This window comes from Melanaphis sacchari, unplaced genomic scaffold, assembly GCF_002803265.2.
Source record: "Melanaphis sacchari strain LSU unplaced genomic scaffold, SCAv2.0 Contig105_pilon_pilon, whole genome shotgun sequence".
Taxonomy (NCBI): domain Eukaryota; kingdom Metazoa; phylum Arthropoda; class Insecta; order Hemiptera; family Aphididae; genus Melanaphis; species Melanaphis sacchari.
In genome coordinates, this window is record NW_020270395.1 from 687720 (window position 1) to 710878 (window position 23159).

Genomic DNA, 23159 nt, shown 5'->3' on the forward strand with positions numbered 1-23159 from the left:
TTCAGTACTTCGTTCCAGTTACGTATTGCTCTACTGCAGTGCTGCAGCCGACGGCGAACGGCTGAGCAATGAACGGTTGCCGGGAACCGGGGCCGTCAACAGACGACGGCGACCGTGGCCGGCGGACGCGACAACGTCGGCGCACGGGCACCGCAGCGACATCACCGTCATTATCGCAGCGACAGTTGCCGCCACCGCCGCCGACCACGGAGCCACACTACCGACGGCCGCAGCACCACCGCGTCCGCTATGATAACGGTGGCCGCGAGCGGTTCCAGGGCGGCGTCTAGGCCCAAAACGCGGACGTACGGCCCGTCGACGCTACCGCTGCCGTCGTCGTCGTCGTCGTCGATCCCGTTCCGGTGGACGTGGCCGACAGGCTGCGGTCGCCGGTGGCGTCCCCCAGGCCCAGACAGTACGGTCGCAGGAGGAGCGTCCACGACGCCGTCGCCACGGCGGTGTCACTGCACCGGCGACACGAGGGGCTCCAGTTACAGACGGCCGTCGCTGTCGCCGACGACACCGCTGCCGAACCGGATGCGGAACAGCTGCAGGCGTTCGGCGCCGACCGGGAACCAGAACAGGGACCGAGGCTCGTCGCGTCGCTCAGGTTAGTGCACGCAATCGCGTTCTTGATTAGGTTCAGACTATAGGGATAGATAGATCTTTGTGGATCAACATAATTTTTTTTGTTTTTGGGTCAGGCTTTATATCGGTTGCTTGCGGTTATTTCCGCGATTCGGTTTATACTGAATTGCGCGTTTAGAGCTTTCGAGCATTTATTGAAACGAACCAATGTAAAATCGTATTTATTTATAATTACGATCTGTAAAATTGCTATTTATAAACTGACGCAGTCCGAAATATTAAATAAAATATGAGATTTTATCTTTAATATAGGCTGGTTAACTATGCGGTTATGTTTAAGTTTATTTATTAAATCGTTAGTATGACGCGTGTTTGCCTTGTATACGAGTATGCATTACATACGATGTCGAAGAATTTATTGTCAACGTTCAAAATGAAGGCGTTGAATTAAAAACATTAGTTGAACAATTATGTAGTTAAGTTTACAAAACTGATTGTGAAACATTGTTTCGTGTTATTTGCGATCAATTTTTATACAAAAAATAATTAATGATTTTTTAGATTTTAAATATTTTTTGCATATATTTCACCACATTTTATTACATATCGATATTACTCTTAATTATTGCTATATTGTCGTTATACACACGTCGCTTTCTGATCTATTAGGCGTTTTGGTAAATATTTTCGAGTGTTTTTTCAAAACAAGACAAATACATTTTGTCTCGGAGAAAGTCGCTTTAACTTTAATGACCAAATAAGTGATAGTGTATTGTTCCGAACCCGTCGTTCCAATCACTATATAAATAAGTAATAAGTGCATAATATGTATTGAATAAAAATAAAAATTTACAATTAATATTTTTGAAGGGCCACTTAAAGAATTTAGGGAAATTCTCTGGAGTCAATACAATTTAATCTGAATATATTCGTTTATCTAAAAAAAAAAAAGTAAAGGCAAAATCAAAAAATTAAATGAAAATTTCATTTAATTCACTTGTAATAGTGTGATTTAAAAATTAATTTCCAATTAAGTTCGTCTATGGATTGTTATTTGGCTGAAAAAAAATCATCGATTTTGAACGATGCATATTTTATAGCAGAATAGTCACTTGTTATGAGGTCTACGTCACAGTAAAGTTGCTTATTGTATATAGTTAAGAAATATAGACTAAAGATTGACTTTGTTAGATGGTGTGAATCGTTTTAATTAATACTCTAATCATTTCAAGTCAAAAGTGTGTAGTACATGTGAACATTTTAAGAGTAATTGAAGTGTTAGTTAGTAGTTATAACTAATACTACTTAATGATAGAGACAGGGCTTATTTTAAGGATTTTTATCAATTAATCATTTTAATCATTTTTATCAACTACGCATTTTGTTTTAATAAGCCTATACAAGTAGAACTATAATAATCTCGAAATATCATATAAAATTATAGTTAAAATTTACAACATTTTTAGCTTTAAGGTGGAATAATTTAAATTTTAAGAAGGAATAAAATAAACATCTATATCCCATCAAAATATTATTTTTTTTTGGTTCTAGATGTATCTTAAATGTTGCGTTCATTTTGTTTCAATTATATTTGTATTGTTGGTCTTGAGCCCTAATTTTGAAGAGCAGATATGTTTAAATGAATAAAAATATACTCAATATGCAAATTTTGATGATTTATTGATTTGAAAATATTTTTTTTTACTTATAAATCGTTCAACGTCAGAGCTGTGAGATTTTATAGCTATAACACGAGCAAGTAAAATAATAATATATTTGAACTCGTTGGACGCAGATAAATATTGCACTAATTTAAGTGATGACATTTGTCGTATCTCTTTTAATCTATTATGTTCCATTTATTTTCATCTATTTATCAAAAAAAAACCCAAAACGTCAAATACATTTCTAATGTTAGTATTACTATCAAGGTTAGCAACAGGTTTAATAGTATTAACAAAAGATTCAACAATATCTATGTGGTCTCTCAAAAAATTAGCCAAAGTTTCTACTATTTCGTGGTATTTACTATTTATGGTACTTACAGATCTATTTTTAGTAACATACAAATCAAGTACACATCTTATTTTTTCAAACACATAAAATAAGCCCAACTATGTTAATAATAATCCCTGGGTAAAGATCTGTTTAAGTTATTTAAGACGTTACATGGTCACGTCACGTAAAACAAAAATATATATTTGTAAATATATCAAAATATTTATCGTTAACATGAAAATTACAATATTTTAGTACAATGATATGCATTAATTAATTAATTAATTTATTAACACCCGCAAGGGGAAAGGTACAGCAGTTTAATAATGAGATTATTACTTTAAAACCGATTTATGATAAAAAACTCAGGATAATCTATCATGCCATTTAACAATTTATACATAAACACTATAAAGAACCAAACAATATTAGACAAAGACGTATTAAAAAAGTTCAATTCGTGTCTAAACAAATGTGTGAACCGTCTTTAGTCTAACCTGACTGACACTGGTTCCAAACCACAGACCCAAATTTTAAAATAGACCTCACTAATGCATAGTAAAGTACAGTAAAATATTTTAAAACCTTAAATTCAACATTATATATTATAATGTATAGTACCTACTATTGATGACTTTGATAAAATTTATATTAGTTTATTTGTACATATTTATGTATCTCATTGATCATTGATCGTCTTTGTAGTTTGTATGCAATATTCTGATACGAAATAATAATATTATCTACCTACGGCTGCGCGTGTGATTTATAATACGTGCATATGCATATTGATATACTTATTTTAGAATTCGTCATGTTTTTAAAACTAATATGGTACAATATAAAAGTATAACTTACTCATTTAAATCGTATTTCAAAAAGAATTACTTATACATAATAGGCGTTAATTTTTTTTGTGCATGACATACAATCTCGATAAGAATGAAATTTTTGAATTTTATATTTGTAAAAATAACAAAGTTGTATACATAATAATATATATATTACAATAGGTAGTATTCTTACGTTACATATTTAGGTCACGATAATTCCACGTGCGCGTTTATGTTTTATTAAACCGTTGTTTAGTATTGCTGTAGAGCGTTTCTTAGGGAACTTAAGTTTACTGATATTGTTAAACTTAAATGTCAAGTATTGCTATTTCCATATTATTATACAATAGTTTTACAATTATTATGCAATAAAAATATCGACTTCACATATAATAAAAAATATATATGTACAATATATATAATAAACCATATATAGTTCCATCTACAGTTAATTTTAAATTTGAATGTAGCTAAAATTGAATATGTACGTATATAATATGTATTTTTAAATCGTAGGTAGGTACTTAAACAAATAACTTTTTTCTCTGGAAAATCATAGATTCGTCATGGTTTCAACTATGCGTCTATGTATGTTATAAATTCATGACCGTATTTGATTTTAATCTATTATTTAACACCTATTGGGGTCACATGGTCAATTATGTATCACGTCCTATAACCTACAACTATCAATACTTTTTGAATACGTGCAAATATCATCACTTAATGATGCCACCTTTAACATCGAAACGTCTCCTATGGGTTTCCAATTTTATAATTTTAAGACGATATTGGAACATCTACTAAATATCTTGTTAGAATATGAACATTTTATTGAAATTCAATACCAACATTAACAAAAATTATTATATTTTACAATTATTTATAGGCAACTATAGATTACTATAGCTACGATATACTAAAAATGTGTACCTACAACTAATTTTTCTTCATCTAAATTATTGATTTAACGTCAAGAATGTAGGTTGGCATATAAATTGCATGTATAAACTATTTAATTACTAAGATAATTAAACAACTTAAAGACTAATGTATAATTTTCACAAATTTAAAAGTTTTAAATAGTTTGATATAACATACTCGTTCAAAAAAATGAGTATTTTACCTCAATTATATTTTTTTAACTTTTATAAATTATAATTAATAGTTCTTTTCTAAAATTTTATACTGATAGGTATTAAATTAAGTTATTATTTTGAAAACTAGAAAAACGATTAAATAAATCACGAATTCTAAATCACATATATTTTTTTTTTAATTAAAAAAAAAATAAATATGTAATTTTACATTTAAGTATAATTTAAATTAATAAAATATATTATGACAAATCGTTTATACTTTTAATTTCTTTAACAAGGGCAAATTGATCAAGTAACTAAACCAAATTCAAAGACGAACAAAAGTCGTGGGTTTAATATTAGACCTTCATCGAGGTTTTTCTAACCGCAAATTATTTCATAACATCGTAAATAAAATTGCACATTTAACGCATTTCCAATGATATAACTATTTCTTTTATATAGCATATATATTAAGCATTCAATATAATTACCTAACAATTTATCATCATTGCCAATTAGAGTAATAATTAAACATTAAAAAAAAATAGTTTTTCATTTCAGTTTACATAGGTAATATATATATATATATATATAATATTAAATAAACTAAATAATAATTATATAATAAATTATTTTTCGCGAAACGACCAACTGGTTGACAAGGAGCACGATTGCACTACGTAAGTGGACAGGTGTAAATCGTGAAAATAGAAAATGTGACAGGTGAATTTTTACTTAAAATGTGTTTCTAAGTCTTTATTGTTTACCAATCACCTGCTGTAAGTTATAAATATATGTTTAAATCGTAATATTATAATATCTATGATTCAGAATATATATTTACATTTTATATACAACTTCGAAATTAAAGCGCGTCTCGTTAACTATAACCGTCGGAATTAAAATTTTAAGGAAAGTGTTTGTTAATCAGTAAATATATTTATTAAAAGAAATTTCCAGCTGGTACTCATAAAAAATTGACAAATAAATGTCTCTTTGTTAAACAACGGGTGTCCTAATACAGATACTTATACTCTAATTTGTTAATTTTAGTTTTGTTTAATATTAATAAAGAAAAAATTAAAAATTTTTTTTTTATTTTGAATTGATATTCCGAAAAACTAATTAGTATTTAATTATTACTATTTTAGTTTATTAAGTGTATTAGCTTATTGTTTATTCAGATCATATGTCAGTTAATATAAAATAATTATTTGATAACTTTTATAATTTTTTTTTTGCGTTTATCCATTTGAAAACTTAAACTTATCATTTTTAGTTATACTTAAAAATATAATTAATTATATTCTACAATATTTTTTTGTTTTTCGGATCTAAACAAACGCTAGATAAATTCAAAGGAAATTAAAAATTAATCATGTGTTCGAAAAACTATAAATGCAAATAAAAAACTATATTTTTCCCAATTTCTATATTTTATTTTGTTTTCTAAAATAGAACTCTTTATGACTCTCTACAGTTTAATTCAGATACATTTCCCGGTAAATATAAATTGTATTGCATTTCCAAATATTTAATCATTTTTATTTTGTAATATGTAATTAGGCAGTTATGCGTAGTTCGGTATGTGTTTACTAGTTTGATTCAGACTTACATTTAGATCTGCATATTATTAATATAGTAATCGATTACATATGATTGAATTTAAATAGAAAAATAATAATACAATTAATTATTACCGTAATGGTTATTTTATTATGAGAACGATGATAGTAAATAAGTTGTATAAATCGTTCTATTTTTGTTGTAAGGGTGCGGTTTTCTAACGAAACATTGTAACAAAGGACTTTGACGAATAAAAGATTATTGTAGTGACGGTGGAGTACCATCAGGCGGTAGAGAAATTAAAAATAATTTCGAGTATATAACTAAATAGTAAATACTAATACGTAGAGTGTACCATTATGTTAACTTGTAAATAACATTTTACCAAGTAGTTTTTAAATATAAATTGTATGCATTTTTTTCTATTGGAATTAAATAATGGATATGAAATATAAAAATATTTTATAATAAAATTATAATTTAATAAGACTATTTTCTATTATATTTTAAAGTATATTATTATCACAAATTACATTATTTTATATATACGTCACTGTAATATACCAGTATCAATAGAGATCCCTGTCGCTATTGAAGTAAAGTTAAAGATAATTTAAGTTTAATTATAGTTTTTTTTTAATCACCAAATTAAGTCTATTTGAAATTCAGGAACAAATTATTTTTCGGAGCAGCTTAATTTTAGTGATCGATGATTTCGAAAGTCTCGTAAACTCTGCCGTCAGAATGTAAATTCATCGAGGGGGGTACATAATAGTTGAGTAACTTATTACTTAGAGGTTAAGTATTAATGCGTGCTCTCGGCATAATGATCTATCATTATTGTGTTCGTTATCGTTATTCGACTGTTCTTTCTTCAAAATGATCTAATAAAGCAAAAGTATAGTAATGACTTATGTTAGCCACACCTATATTATTATATCTAAGGTTTAAGAAGATCACCATTTTGAAGTAGGTACTACAGCACAAACATTATGTTACATAATAATACGTTATACGACTACAATTGTATACAGGAGCAATTGTCCTAATACTTGTTTAACAGTTATAATATTAATAGGGTTTCAAATTATTTGAATTTACACATTACTAAGTAGATAGTATTATGTAATTCGATTATGACTAGAGTTGTCTATATAATTTACAACTATATCTCAATTAATTTTTAAGTATAATAATAAAAAAAAAATGCAGTTTAAAGCAAACAATGATCATGAACAGTTAAGCATAATTTGTTGAATAAGATATATGTCTATTCTATTATAATACGTAACAAGTAGATTTTTGATTATATTTTTGTAATTTTTAAATAAAAATATAAAGGAACAACACTTATTATTTCAAAATCTCTTAACTTTTTTGAAAATGTTTTTCCTACATAATTTCCATTCAAAATAAAACACTATTTTTTTATTACTTTTTTTCGTTATAGTTTTTTAAATTGATTGCTATTATATAATAGCAATCATAAAAGCTAATATACATTTTTTGATTTCACATTTTGAAACAGAATATTTTCCCGAGTATTGAAATGTATAAAAATTAAAATTTGAACGAGTAGCTTATGAGTTACAAGTATTTAAAATTTAGGTGAACAGAGTTTAGTTGTACCTACCTACGCCCTACGGGGATACTTCATAAAATGTTGTGTTCTACTACTTTGTTTATTTAAACTTTAAATTCTTATAAGTTATAATTCATAAACTACTCTTCCAAATTTCAATTTCGAAAATGTAAATGAGTGTTGTTTGTTATTCGATAAAAGAATTACTCAATATTTATATTTGCGTTTTAAAATTATTTATCGTATGTAAGTTGTTACTAGTATCTATACTAAATCCCACAATTACTGTAATCTATTTAGAGTTCCAGTAATATTGTGAAGTTTTCGACCCGTAACAAGCATTCGAAGTGAACGTTTATAGAGACAAACTATTGATTTTTGAGAAAATAAACATCTCTTGATCTGAGCTTGTATGCAACGGTCACGCTATTATTACACAAACTGCGTTCACTAGTCGGATAATATTACGAAACCCTAAACTGTCTTGTGATGTTTCGTGTGAAAAAAATTACGTTTTAATCGACCAAATAAAATACAAACGTGAAACACTTGGGGAAAAGTGGCCCGCAGTGTGGTGTCACGATGGCGCCCACGGACGATGACCGTTATAATAAAATATGGTGCGTGTTATACGTAGGTTAGGTATATAGTATGTATCGAACAATCTGCAGTAATCTTATCGGTATTTTTATTATATTTTATTTTTTTGTTCCTATACACTATTAAAGATTTTCGACGGAGTTCTTTTGTTTTTAATTATAGTCGATTGTTTATTTATTTTTAAATCATGCAGTCTATATTGTAATAAATTTATTAAAACTCGAATTTCTCACTTGACCGAAAACAATCGGGACATTGTATTGCATTTTGTTATCGAACTTGTGTATCTAAGCGTTTCACTATAATAATAATAATATGTGGATAGCAAAATTATTAAATAAATGCATACAGGCATATACATATATATTCCCATAGATTTCTCCGCATAATACACCGGTGTACATAAATATGTATTATAAACATAGTGCATGTGTATAATGTATAATAATTGAAGGATCGCCTCATTAACATTGGTAGTGGAACCGATGAGTGTGTTGACTCCACTGCATAGTGTGCAACACACATGCAATTACTTACAAATATAGCTTTTAAGTGTCTTCCAAAAGTAGAATCAAATGAACCTAAATCCTATGTGATGTTTTTATAATATATTAGCACATTACATTACCTATGTGTTTATTTTAGTTATTTATCGCCACACCGCTTATTTTTAAATCGGATGACGTACATGATATAACACAATCTTAAGTCTTTAAATATTGTTAGTTTATTGTTTTTTATTTATTTTTTTATAACTGACTTTTCACAATATTAATTTTACGCGCAGTATTTTTCAATGTCACGTTTATCGAGCGCCGAAAGTGCGTATACGCATATTTTCATCTACCTATATGGTTTTTAATGTTTTTTTTATAATATTTTTATTACTTGATAATTATAAGTGTCGATATATAGTTGTATTGTCTTAATACAATTATATGTTTAATAAATATAAAAATAATATATCGAAAAAATTTCATTTAAAATATTTATTTGTAGAATCGAACGATTATTGTGTTTATGATGGATATTCAAGTATTCGAATAATCGCGCTTGTTTTAATACCAAAATATAATCTGGTTGGACGTCATATCGTTTATAGAGATAATTGTACGTAATAATTAAATTGACAATTGTTAGAAAATAAAAAAAGTTCGTAATTTAATGATTTAAATTTAGAGTGTTTTAAACTTCAAGGGTATTCTTCGGAGATAATGCTTAACAAATTACATTACGATATGAATTACTATTTAAATATGTGTATTCTTTTTTTAAAATAAACTGTTAGAAAATAGACATGGTTTTAATAAGTTCAAAGCAAAATTCAAATGATCTAGAGTTTTACAAAATGAATTGATATTTTTTATTGGTAATTTTATTACCATCGTTTCTTAGTTAATAGATGATTTTGAACATTAAATAGATATTATATAATAGTTAGCTTATCAAATAATTAATTCAATTTAATTGCAGATATATAATATATTTATTTTTAAGTTATACCTATGTCTTATATAGTTATGTGATAAATACTGCATACTACACTTTCAAATCGAATAATATTTTATTTTTGTATAATTTAATTAGATTTTTTTTTAAATTCTACAATTAACTAAAAACAATGTACATCTACAGTGTTATATAAGGTACCAGATTAATAAAATTAGTAAATTGTATAACATTATTTATTATTTATTGATATTAAAAAATGGATGATAAGCATATTATAATTATTGTGTTTAATATAAACCATGAAATTTTCTTATTATTTTTAGTTGATCCGGAGTTGGTTATAAATCATTTATTAATGATCAATGTTTGTACGTTATCAAATTTAATATTTAAAACCGGTTTTTGATAACTGTAAACATAATTGGGCTTAAATGTTGAAGTTTACAGGACGTAAATAGGTAAGCAGAGTTTTATAGTTGTAGCATGTGCTTTATGGCTATCATCTATGTAACCTTTAAAGGATAAATTTTATATTATATTGGCCAAAGTTTCATTCAAATTATTTTTTTAAATTATTTATGTATTAAAATCTATTATAAAAATATTAAAAAAAAGTATTTATGATAGTAGTATTCAAGGTTCTTAAAAAGTAAATGATTCAATACAAAAAGTATGCAATAAATTTATATTGTATTGATAAATAAATTTTAATGTCCTATAAAAATGAAATTAATATATATGTTTACAGTCAATTTATTTAAAAAAATATTTTTTTAATTTATTAATAAATATAACCCAATGTTATTTAATAACATTAAAAGTTTTATTTAAAAGAATATTTAAAGAAAAAATATAAATAACGTTGTTATACATTTATATATAGATAATTAATACAAAAATAAATAAATATATATATATATATATATATAGTGATATTAAAAACCATTTTTAGAAAAAAAAAATGAGAAAAAACAAGAATGGCTAAATAAAATTAAAAATGTTGAAATATCAGCAACTATCAAAAGATTAGCATAAGGCTATTAGATATTTAATCTGTTCTAGAAGTGGGATAGAATAAATTTTCATATCTTGAATTTAAGTAATTTATTTTAAAGCATATAAAGGTAAGAGCTCGGGTAATCAATGTTGCCTAAAAGTAATTTATGAAGTTGCTTTGATAGTAATACGAATATAGTTTTTTTTTTTAGTTAGGGAAAGACGAGTAATTTTTAGAACTGATTCATATGTACTATGAAAAAGTCTATGTACGAGTATATTATTCTATTTATAAGAAATAAAGCGTAAGAAATTGTTTTAAACTGATTTGATAATATAATTTTATTTTATTTTATACACCAAAGGTGAAAGAATTATATTTAAGATTAGTGAGTACAAATGAACAATTAATAGTTATTAGAGATAAAAAATCATTAAAAGAACCATAAGTTTGTTTAATAAAGCCTAAGTTGTACATAATTTTATTTTTTATCATTTCAGTAAGAGCAAAAAAATTTTAATTTTGAGTTCAAAATTAAATCAAAATCTTAAAAGTTCAATATTTGAATTAAAAATAGTATTTAAAAATTTGATAGGTTTTTTTTGTTAAAATGTGCAAATTTACATTGATTGATATTTAATGGCAGAAGACTATTTATTGAACACCAAGTTTGAATATTATTTATATAATTTGTAAGTCATTCGTATCATTATCAGAATTAATTATTTTTACGAGTTAAAGTTATCCGCAAATAAAAAAATGAGTTAAGATTAACTATTTATAGCATTAGAAATATCATTAATAGAGATATTATAAAGAATATGTTCGTAAAAAATAATATAATATACATGATATTATATTTATTTTATATTGTCATAAACTCTTAAAAACTTTATTTCCTTGATCGTTATATAATACCTACTATTATATCAATACCTATAAATACCGTTTTTAAAATAACAAGTGTACCAGGGTAATAGATTGACAATACTAGAATGTATTACAAGAGGGCATGGTACTTAACTCATCATTTAACAAATAATTATTGTATTATTAGATACATTATGCTAGATAAAAATGATATTACATTTGGCAGCTTTGTAGTAATCGACTAAGTTACGTTGTATTAAACTGTTCAGTTAATATTTTAACTTCGATATTGAGTCGATATTTTATTCTGAAATGTTAAATAAATTATAAATATTGTATAAATTTTAAACATTTATATTTATTATGAAAATATTTTAATTCATCAAATCAATTTATTCTATAAAATAGTATAGTGAGGGTATGATTCTATTTAGCATTATTTCCTTTAGTCTAAGAAGGAAATTATTTCATATCTGAAGATTGTACCTACATAAAGTTCTATCATCATTTGATATTTTCTTTATTTTTATTTGTTTTAAATTGTAAATGTTTAGCATTGGCATTAAAAATCATCAAAAACATTTTAATGAATAATATAATATTATTGAGAAATACAATGTAGTATAATTATTTAAAAACATATAATTTGATTCAAGTGTGTATAAAATTGTTTATGAATTAATTCAGAATAAATTTACATTATTACAAATAATGTTTACACTGTATTTTATCACGTATTGAATATGTGATTAATATTTCGAAATTGTATTATTTAATTTAATATAAGTATACCATATACTTTGTGGACATTTTCTTTATTTACTCTTCAAAAAAATATTAGCAGTTGATATATAGCACAACCTAATGATGGTATTAAACACTCTATAATGAATTTATTTTCAGTTTAATTAAAAGATTAGTACCAAAACTAGCACACGAATTATTGAGATATTACAGAAAATTTAAGTGACCCACTATTGAAAACAAAATTTCGGATCATAGAAAAATGGTTCTAAGCAAAGCTAATGAAGCTATATCATTACTTATTTTCTTATTTTACGTGAATTTAATTTAAAAAAAAAATATTTGATGTTAAATAGTTAATAGTACGTTGGTACATTATTTTTCGAATCCATTACTTGGTATAGACGATTAACGTCTATACCAACAAATTTTACTAACAAGTTTATTAACAAATTTTGCACTTTACATAAAATGTACAGTTTACTTATGCTTAAAACCAAAATACCTCATTGAATTTTAGAAACCTTGCTCGGTTAAATCTTATCAATGTAATAATATTAATATTTAATAATTTAATATTATAAAAGTATTACCTATAAATTGTTCATATTAGGTGCGCATCATAAAAGTATATATTTTACACGTTTATTCGTTTATTTTACTCGTTATCTTTGATGTAAACAAACGTGTAACCCAAATAAATTATCGAGTGTGTTGTAAATACTTATTTTAACTTTAGTTAAGACTGCTGTTGCCTGTACTCATTAGTCATTTATATCATTATATCATTATTATGCATAATAAAATATTTATTGAAAAAAATTCCATATTGTATAAAATCGTGTCGTCTAAATTATAATAATTTTTAATGAACTATCAAGAAATTAAAAATACTTTTGTATTTTTTCAAAAAATGTTGAGCAGATGTAGAAAATATATTATATAAAAAATATATTTTCTTAAAATTACACTGCAACACTACGAGCCAGGAGAGTTGCATCCGGTTATCGTTACGAAATTAATATGTCACTCATATTTCATATTTGTAAACGAAAATTATTTGTTATTTGTCTTTTTTTTTAAGTTGGCCTCCATTTATCTAGCATTAGTACTTTTTTCGTGATTATTCAATAATAATTCAAAGTCTCGGTCTAGATAACAGTTAGTTGAAAAAAGAGCTCAAGTTTATGTCTGAGTTTTAAATAAACAGAAGTTAAGTATGAGGTGTGTTTACTGCACTGTGTTTATACCCCGAGTCGTTATTTATACTATATGATTATCCTGTGTTTAATTCTCTCGCCATTTCCACATTTTCATTAGGTATTGTTAACTGACATTGAATTATGTCAAAGCATTTTAACTTTATTGCGAATATATTTGTATAATTCTGTTAACAAAAATATTATAATAAATATGTGTCGATGTGTAGTAAAACTCTGTACGTGTAGAGATATATACATATAAGCAATCGAATTGAGAAAAGCGTTTAATCGACGATATACACATGCAAAAATATATTGTTAACGACTATAATCATATATAGAATGCACAATATCACTCGCATAACACATCTAGCTTATCTAATAACTTTTAAATAAAAATATTTTATACAATAATTCAGTAAAAATTAGAGGCTAATAACAATATTATGTAAAATTTACAAATAAAATAAACCAAACAATGTAGATTTAATTAAAAAACTTCAGCACAGAACTATTAATAGAAATAATATATCAGATAAATATTTATTCTGTACGTTTAATCCATTTTATTTTGTTTAAACCGAATTTTTAATTAAGTCAATTTATTTACAGAATAAAATTGAATACATATATATATATATATATATATATATATATATATATATATATATATATATTTACTCGTATAATTTCTAATTTATTACTAATTCTCATTAGGTAATATTTAAAATTATTTTTTTGAAATATGAGACATTATAATAAATATTACAATGTTATATATTAAATGAAATATTCATATTTAAATTGAATTATCTACTATATTATTTTTATTTCTATACATTTATTTTACTAATTATGTCAATATGCCTACCTAATGTTTTTACAATGTTACAATAATTACAATATTACAAATATTACATATAGTTATAGACGTTTTAGTTATAATTTACATTACATGTATGCAAGTAACTTCATAAGTTGTTTAGTTTGCGAGGTCTTCTAAGACTATGTATTGAGGTAGATGTGGTTTTAGTCAAGGTTTCAAGGTTTTTTTTTTACTATTTTGAAGTGGAAAACTTCTTCAGTTTATTTTATAAATTCTTTCTAAGGGTAACCTTAATGAATACATTTTACCACATTAATATGTATTATATTCGTATGTGCTATGTAGTTTAAACATTGAAATCGCATTGCACATGTTTCTAACACGTAAAAAATAATAAAGACATGGGTAAATAATATGCATAATATATTAATTATCATACTTTTAAATTATAGCCAAATTGTTATATCAGAACATATTCATTACTCACCAAGTTTTTAAAATACCCACTACTGAGTGGGTCAATATTATATCACAATATGGATGTAAATGTGTAAAATAATCGTCAGTTATTACAGACTTTTATACAAAAAACTTATGTTCGTTTATTCGAACTACGGACACAAATCCTCGACCATTTTCCCACAATATCGATTAAGGAATTGTCACCTACTTATTAATAGTTGTGCCTATCGTTTTTTGGGTTAGAATTTAGTTTCAACTATTTTTATAAGTATAGGCAATGACCAAAGATAAAATAAATTAAAATTAAAAATCATAGTCATAAAGTTTAATAATTATAATTTTTTTATAACGATTTAGAATAAAAAATATTAAACAAATCGTTCTAACTTTTTAAACTATCTATAAATTATAATACATTAATTATATCAGGAGTGTTTTGTATATTTACTTATAAGAATAGCAATTGAATTATATGTTATAATTTCAGTCCTAATTTATAATAACAAAATAATATTGATAATTAATATTAAAAAAAAAGTATATATGTTTTTAGTTTAAAACAAACGTGTAAAGGAAGCAGTACCTATCTTTTTTGATTTTCGAGGTAAACGGTGTTTCGTTTATAAAGAAAATATAACTAGATCCCACCCCTCCCCTCCCCCATAGGCTTTTTTTAAAATTTTATGAAATAGTGTTCCTAATGTAAAAGCGTTACAAAGAAACATAAAAAAAAAATGGCTGGAATTTTGTAAATTCTTATTCGGCCATATAAAAAACGCGACACACTGTTAAACTATTGACTAATCGGTAATCATAGGATTATATTGATTTCATACAATATATTTATATTAATACATATATTATAAACATGATATAAAATAAAATTAGATTTATCGGTGACCGCGCGGGCCGTCGCCACCTCTATTGATAACTACACTGCGACAACGGCGCCGGCACGTCTGTCAGCAAATAATACATTTTTTTACATTAGAAAAAATTTAAAAAAAATAAAAATATAATACACGGATGGGTTTTGCGCATTTATACAAAAGTATTATCGATTTTGTAGACACCTACTGGGATCTGGTAGGAACATTTTTATCAGTTCCGATTTCGAACAAGTAATTGACGAATTAACAAAAAAAAACAACTAAAATAAAATAAAATTTTGTGTTTTAATCTCTTGTAGTTTTTAAATGAAATTAATGTATTGTATAATATACAGTGTTATGTTTTATCAATATTATTTTAGCGTATTCCTCGGACCCCCCTCCCCCCATATAAATTACGTATACGTCACCGAGTCAATAAACACACATAATAATAGTAATATTTCAATAACGACGAAAACTCAAACCCGATGACCTCAGCCGCGGCGCGCCGGACACGTTGTTTTCTCCACGGTATTAGATTTTTGTTCGCGCGCGTACCGTCTCCGCAGCCGTTCGTCGACGGCGGCTCGTACCTACCTACCTATTATACCAACGTCGCTATCCGGGCGTCCCATTGTACGCGCCGTGTTCAATGTTCATACCGTTCCTCAGTCGTCGTCGTGTGCCCGTTGCCCGTGCGTGTCGCCCGCCGCTGACGCAGTCCTCGTCCTCCGCCACCACTTCCGCCGCGCGGTCGGCCCGTACCGTTCTGTGCGCGCGCGAAAACCGTCATTTTTCCGTTCGGCGTCGTACAGCACAGCAGCCCCGTACAGCGCGGCGACGCGTTCCGGTCCGTTTTTCATCGCGCGCGCGCACCTACTCTCCGCCGGACGACTGTCGAACAGTAAAATAATAATAAATATCATATTATTATTATCCGTGCGACTGCAGTGTTTACCGCCACCGGATATTATTTTTTTGTTTTCGTCGACACCAAATAACATTAACCGGGCCGAGAAAAGACGCGCAAAACCCGTCTGCGGTCTGCCCCCCGCCGGGTAACGTGGTGAACTTTAATTATATTTTCGTCGCCGTCACGGCGGTCTAGCCGTGCGCCGTCGCCGAGTTCACGCGGACGTCGAACGCCGATCACGCCGCTGCCGCCCCCCGGCGGGCCGGAATCTTGCACGTGACACGCCGTACGGGCGGCGTCGAAAAACCGTAGAACGCGGAAACGCCGTGACGCATATCGCGCATCGCCGTATCTCGGGCACTGCGACGTAGGCCGCGCGCGATAACACCGCACGGCCGATAATCGGCGGCCGACGCACCGCCGCGTGCAGACGGGTCCGCCACGATGATCGGTTCGCGCTGTAGCGTGGGCGTCGTCGCGGTCGTCGCGCCGAAAGCGTCGTCGCCGTCGCTGCCGCTGTTACACTCGCGTCGCCGTCCGACCGGGTCGTCAACAACGACGACAACGACATCAGTAGTGCGCTATCGCGTCGCTCCGTAACGATAACCGTTTTTTCGTTTCGTCGTTTATATCCGTTCTTCGCGGTATTACAAATTATTACTGTCGTATCGTCATAATTATTGTTTCGCGGTGTTAATCGCGTGGCGTGAGATACGCGACCGCGCGGTACTGCGCACATCCATCGTCCACGGGCAGAGCTTTTGGACGCCGCCGAGAAATCGTTCGCCGAGCACGCTGCAACTGCGACCTCAGGTAACAACCGTCGTTTGTGACGAACAATCGGTCGCGTGCGTATCACGCCGCGTTCCGAGACAATAATTATTATTAATTAATAACGATATATAATATTGTATTGTTGACGCATTAGTGGTGTGGTGTTAACAGCGGATCGCGTATTAATAATAATTAATTCATTACAATAATATCGCGATGCGGAAGTGCATGTCAGTCGTGCGGCGCTCTCGGGTCCTGCGTTCGCCGACTGCTGCAGTCTGACATATTATCGTTTTTTTTTTTTTTTTTGTTTTTTTTTTTGTTTTAAGGTCGCATTTTTTGATTTTACGAGTGTTTACACGTGCGTGCGTGCGTGCGTACGTGCGTGCGAGTTTGATGGTTTTACCGATTGTCTGGCGATCGATAAAATGTTTCATAAAATAATACGTTTTGTTAATGGGTAGAACAATTTTTGTTTCGCAAGCTATTAATAACACGACTGCGCTTAAATTCTAACGCCTAAAGCGATAATTGTACCTATAGGTACGAGTAACGTTTTCTTGCGGTTTATTTCGTTTTTAGTTTAAAAATAAAATATATATATATATATCGATTACCGATAAATAGAGCATCGTTGTGTTTCGTATAGCTGGGTTTTTGTGTCATGTCGTTTCATAGGACTATTAATTATATTAATTATACTAATTACTTTAATATAATAGTCAATAGAGATATCTACGTTCCAACTGTGTACGGATATTTTTTTTTTTTTTTTTTAATAAGATTGTGATAAAAATCTATCCGAATTTAAAATTGATCTAATTATCTAAATAGGTAGAATAAAGATAGAATTATTGTTACAAGTATTTTTATATTGTACATACACTTGAATAATATTTAAACGATGATACCTGTATTTATAAATGGTGATGTTCATTATTTTTTATCTATCCATATGCTTTTACAAACTATACTTGGCATTTGTAATGTTTTGTATACACTATTAGATATTAGTATATTATCATTGATTTTATAATATACATTATAATCAATGGTGTTATTATTATATCATCAATGATTTACATAGTATAAAATATAATCGCTGTACTAAGTTAGTATAAAGCTATTTATTAAGTTTATTTTATTTAAACACTAATAGGTCTATAGACATAATTATAGTAATAACAGTATTATATATTGCCTTGTAGGTTGTACACTTATTCACAGAAATAATCATTTTGTTTATTTTGAATTATTTAGAAAAAATCGTTTATATTATTATATTAAAAAAATTTAAGGTAATAATTAATAGAAAATTCAAACTTTATCTTAATCCAATTAGAACTTGATTGTATTATTTTTGTACTTTCTATTGTTTATATACCTATGTATATATAAAACTATTTATCATCAGAAAGTGTGCTGTGAAATAATTTTTTTTTATTTGAATTATTGAAGTCATTCCAACCTCTTGTTATAATGATAGTTGATAGTCTTTCTCTGACAAAACTAGTTATACAAATTATCTTCATCTGTTTTATATAAAACTTAATTGTCGTCATCATCATCATAAAACATTGATATTATATTAATAGTTTTCATTTAACGGTTCTTTAAGAGTTAAGTCTTCGGTATTTTTTAGTTGTTTATGTGTTATATAGCTGTTGATTTACCGTTAAAATATCATTATATTTTATAAAATTTTCTTTTATTTATAAAACAGCTGTTATACAAAATATTACATTGTATCAATACTTAAAAAATAATTCGTTAATTGCTATTAAATAACAAATTTCATATTTATTTTGTAAAAGTCTGGGGCTTTAATTCTTGTTGTATTAACATAAATTATTTTTACTCTGAAAAACACAAATCCCATATTTTGTGTTTAAGAAGTGTTTTATTTTTACGTTTGTAATGGGAATCATTTAACGATAATTTATTGTCACTCTAACTTATGATAAGTTTGTTTGTACCATACTACTAAAAATTATTAATATAACTTAATATGAGTTTAAAAATTAAAAGAAATTTCACATTATGACAGCCGTTACTCGTGAGTCATAATTCATGATGTTTCAACAAGTCACGTTTCGCTTAAAATCGTCTAGATGTAGTTGTCAACAATCATCGTCGTGCCTATAATATTTTGATGCCGTGAACGACTAGAACCGTTTTCCATTTTATAACAATGGTTTTTTCGATTCGTTTTTCGGTGTTTTTTCATGCCTAAAAACGTGTTGTTTTCTTCACAGAAATCTTCTATATTATATGTGTACTATTCAATATATTTGGCACTATTTACAAAATAGTACTGTAAACAAAACTATATACATTTGAAAGCGAATTACCGACATGTCATTTTTCGTTTATTTTATTTGCCTCTGTTTTCTCTGTATATTTAGCTTTATTTCGTGAAATGTCTTGTAAAGTGATTTATTGTTTAAGTAAATGTTAATAACAATATTATAATAACTGTTTCGAGTTATTATAGTATGCGTTTAATAATATTGTAACAATATATCACATAAAATTCAAAAAATAATTTATATAAGATAAACAAATAGTGAATTGTAGCGTAAATTTATATATGTCATAATCAATAATGAATTTGCCGGGAATTTCCTGTTTCAGATGTTTTTTTATGGTAATATAATAGAATATTGATTTTAATCTCTAAGTTTATATCAAATCTTGTGATTTAATTTATTGTTATACAAATAACAGATCGGGTTAGCATCTCAGCGTACCGTATTTTTAGTGTCTTCACTATTAGATACTTTTATGCGCATACAAATTATTCTTTACTATCTACGTATTTATAAGTCTTTTCGATATTTAAATGACAGGATTGCAACAGAACATTTTCCTTTTTGTTCAAACAATTTTTTTTAATTGTTGATACCTACTCAGAATCAGAAATCTATAGTACTTATTCGCTCGTTTTGAGGATATTTTTTCCATAGACGTGTTTAATGCGGAATAATAAATTATTTGTGCACGGCATTCGTGTTTGAATATACTGTCGGTAATTCCTACTATGTATGTGCGCGTGTCATGTGTGGTGACTGATCATCAATAAGTGTATTTTACTCGGGTAATACAATAAAATACGTTACACGTACGCAGAAGCTGTATGGAATCAATAATGGAGATATTTTTTCTGTAAATGTTTACTACCTTACTCGGTTTGTAATGATCACTGTTTTAAATTCACAATTCACATCGAAATTATAAAATGCTTTTGCAGTTATTTTAGTAGTCATTTGTGTTTAGCTATTAATAACTGTTATGCTTTAAAAACCAAAAATGTTTTGTTAAAAATTAAAGCTCACCGTGGCCGTATTGATGACATGTATACTGCAGTATAGCTTTATGGCTATTTATTATTTAAATTGGAAAAAAACGATTCACTGTCAGAGGTCCGAGTTATGTGATACTACCAGTTATTATGTAAACGAAAATATAGATGAACTTCAAGGTAATCAATCAGATTAGTCTTAAGGAATCGAATTTCTCGTTGAGTTATTAACAAATAAACAAAATGTACAATGACATTGCTGTAATGTATAATATTGTTTATTTTATTATTATGTGCGAACCGACGTCACCACTGTATTATCCTGGCGTTTATCATTAGGATTATTTCTATAACACGTAACAAAAATATATGTAACCACGGAATGTCCTTGAAAATTTGTTATTAATTAATTTAAAAATTACAATTATTATAATAACTGTATTTGTGTTTAACATATTATTTCGCAATTTCCGTTTTAAGCGACTCTGCTAACGGTGCTGGAACCATTCTACTAGAGTAAGAAGGATGATTTTCAATGGATGATTATTATGAATATTATGATTATTTGGTTTTTAAAATGAAAATATGACTAATCTATAATAGTATCAATTCTTATGGGTATTCACTATAATATGTTTAATTTATTTAATAGAAATTAATTCATTAAATATTATAAGTAAGCAAGAAAACAATTATGTGATGGTTGATGAAAAAAAAATTGTAAATTTTAATACTATATGGTATTTAGTAACAGTGATAATTTTGCCATTTCGTAATTTCAAATTTTTTCCACGCGAAACTGTTTAACGCAAGAATGAACCCTGAAGAATACAGTCGTAACGTAAACAGTGTTATGAAATAACTATAACGATTTCAAACGAGATAGATGAGAACTGAATCCGTACAATTAGAGCATCTCACTTTTGCCAATAAAACTACATTAAACATAATGTTGCATCATCTCATATAATATATTGTGAGAAAAAAAATTTTAATTAATATGAAAAAAAAAAACTCTACAGTATTTTAAAAAATCGATACGTTTTAGCAATATCATTATTACATGGATATTATTATTAAAAAATCCGCTGCTATAAATAATTTATAGAACGAATTATGTTGAGTTCTCGTCACTGCGGTCAATCAACCATCAGCGAAGACGTGTATATTACACGTTGGTAAGAAACTATTTATTTATCGGACTGCAGTTGCAACATGTGTTTTCCAGACAACAGAAATGGCTTTGTCTATGCCAATCGCGGTTTTCATAAATCAAATTCGTCCAGTTTTCGTATCATAATACGAAGTGTATCATAAACTATATTATGACATACAGCACGTATACCATGAAATATATATCAATGTCTATGTCGTAGCACCATTAAGCGCATATTAACACACATTAATATATTATTCGGTTTAACCAGTGATTGATGTCGTAGTATGCATATTATTGTTTATTAGTTTATTACACACTCATACCATTGGACGTTTATTTTATTATATTAGTGATTATTTTCGAAACGGAGGTCAGCCTTTAAAGTGGGTAGCGACCGTAAGTGTTTCACGATTACTCAGTGTATGGAGGAAAAAAATTCATTTCGGTGTATAATGCAATATATTATTATTAATTATTATCAGTTAATTCGCGATTGGTTTAAATACAGTAGTCGTGCATTTTTTAGATCCAAGGCACTGAGTCACAGTCTGTCGACAGACCTCTGAATAATTGTATTTATTTAAAATAAGACTATGTTATGTAAGGTATGAAACACTTGGCATATTTAATGCGATTAATGTTAACTGTCCTGTGTTTTAAAATAATTTTTTGTTTTCATCAAAATAGGAGCTAGTTAGGTCTATATTTAAGATTATAAGTGGTCTATTTTTATACTAATTTTGGAACTGCATAGGTACGCTACCGAGAGACATAATAATTACACCAAAATATAGTCGCACAATATTATAATAATATAAACACTCTAGAAAATATAATTATAGGTATGTAGGTAGGCACTACTTAAAAACTGTTTAACTATTTGCTCTTAGCTTATTAAAATTTTACCAGTTCAGTACTGGTCTAATGTAATTAAAATCGATTTAAATTTTAAAACTGTTCTGATCGTCGAGAGCATTTATGTTATTAGTTCTATCATTGATTATAGAATATTCTATTATATAATCAATGGATCAATGTATTGTAATTTTTTTTTTTTTTGTAATAAATAGCTATGGTTTAAAACTAAATCATCCAAAACGACAATCTGATGATGCGTGTAGACGCTTGCCGGTTTTTTCTTATGTCATCACCGCTGTTTTTGCTATTACTCGTAATTATATATTATGCGGCCCCACTAACCGAGCGATCGTATTTTTCTTGTACACCAAAACCGAATCGCCAAATTATAGACTTGTATATTACACTCGTACCTACTTAAATATAGACACATACACACACACACACACACACACACACACACACACACACACACACACA

The 23159-nt window shown here is 28.2% G+C and overlaps 1 protein-coding gene across 1 annotated transcript in view; it reads left to right on the plus strand.

Annotated features, from left to right (window-relative positions):
• Positions 1–16350: 16350 nt before the first annotated feature.
• The window catches only part of LOC112603306 (sodium- and chloride-dependent betaine transporter), a 43602-nt gene continuing 36793 nt past the window's right edge, over positions 16351–23159 (plus strand). Inside the window, exon 1 of the mRNA XM_025351817.1 lies at positions 16351–17400. The gene's annotated coding sequence lies outside the window, so the exon portion shown is untranslated. The remainder of the gene's footprint in view (positions 17401–23159) is intronic.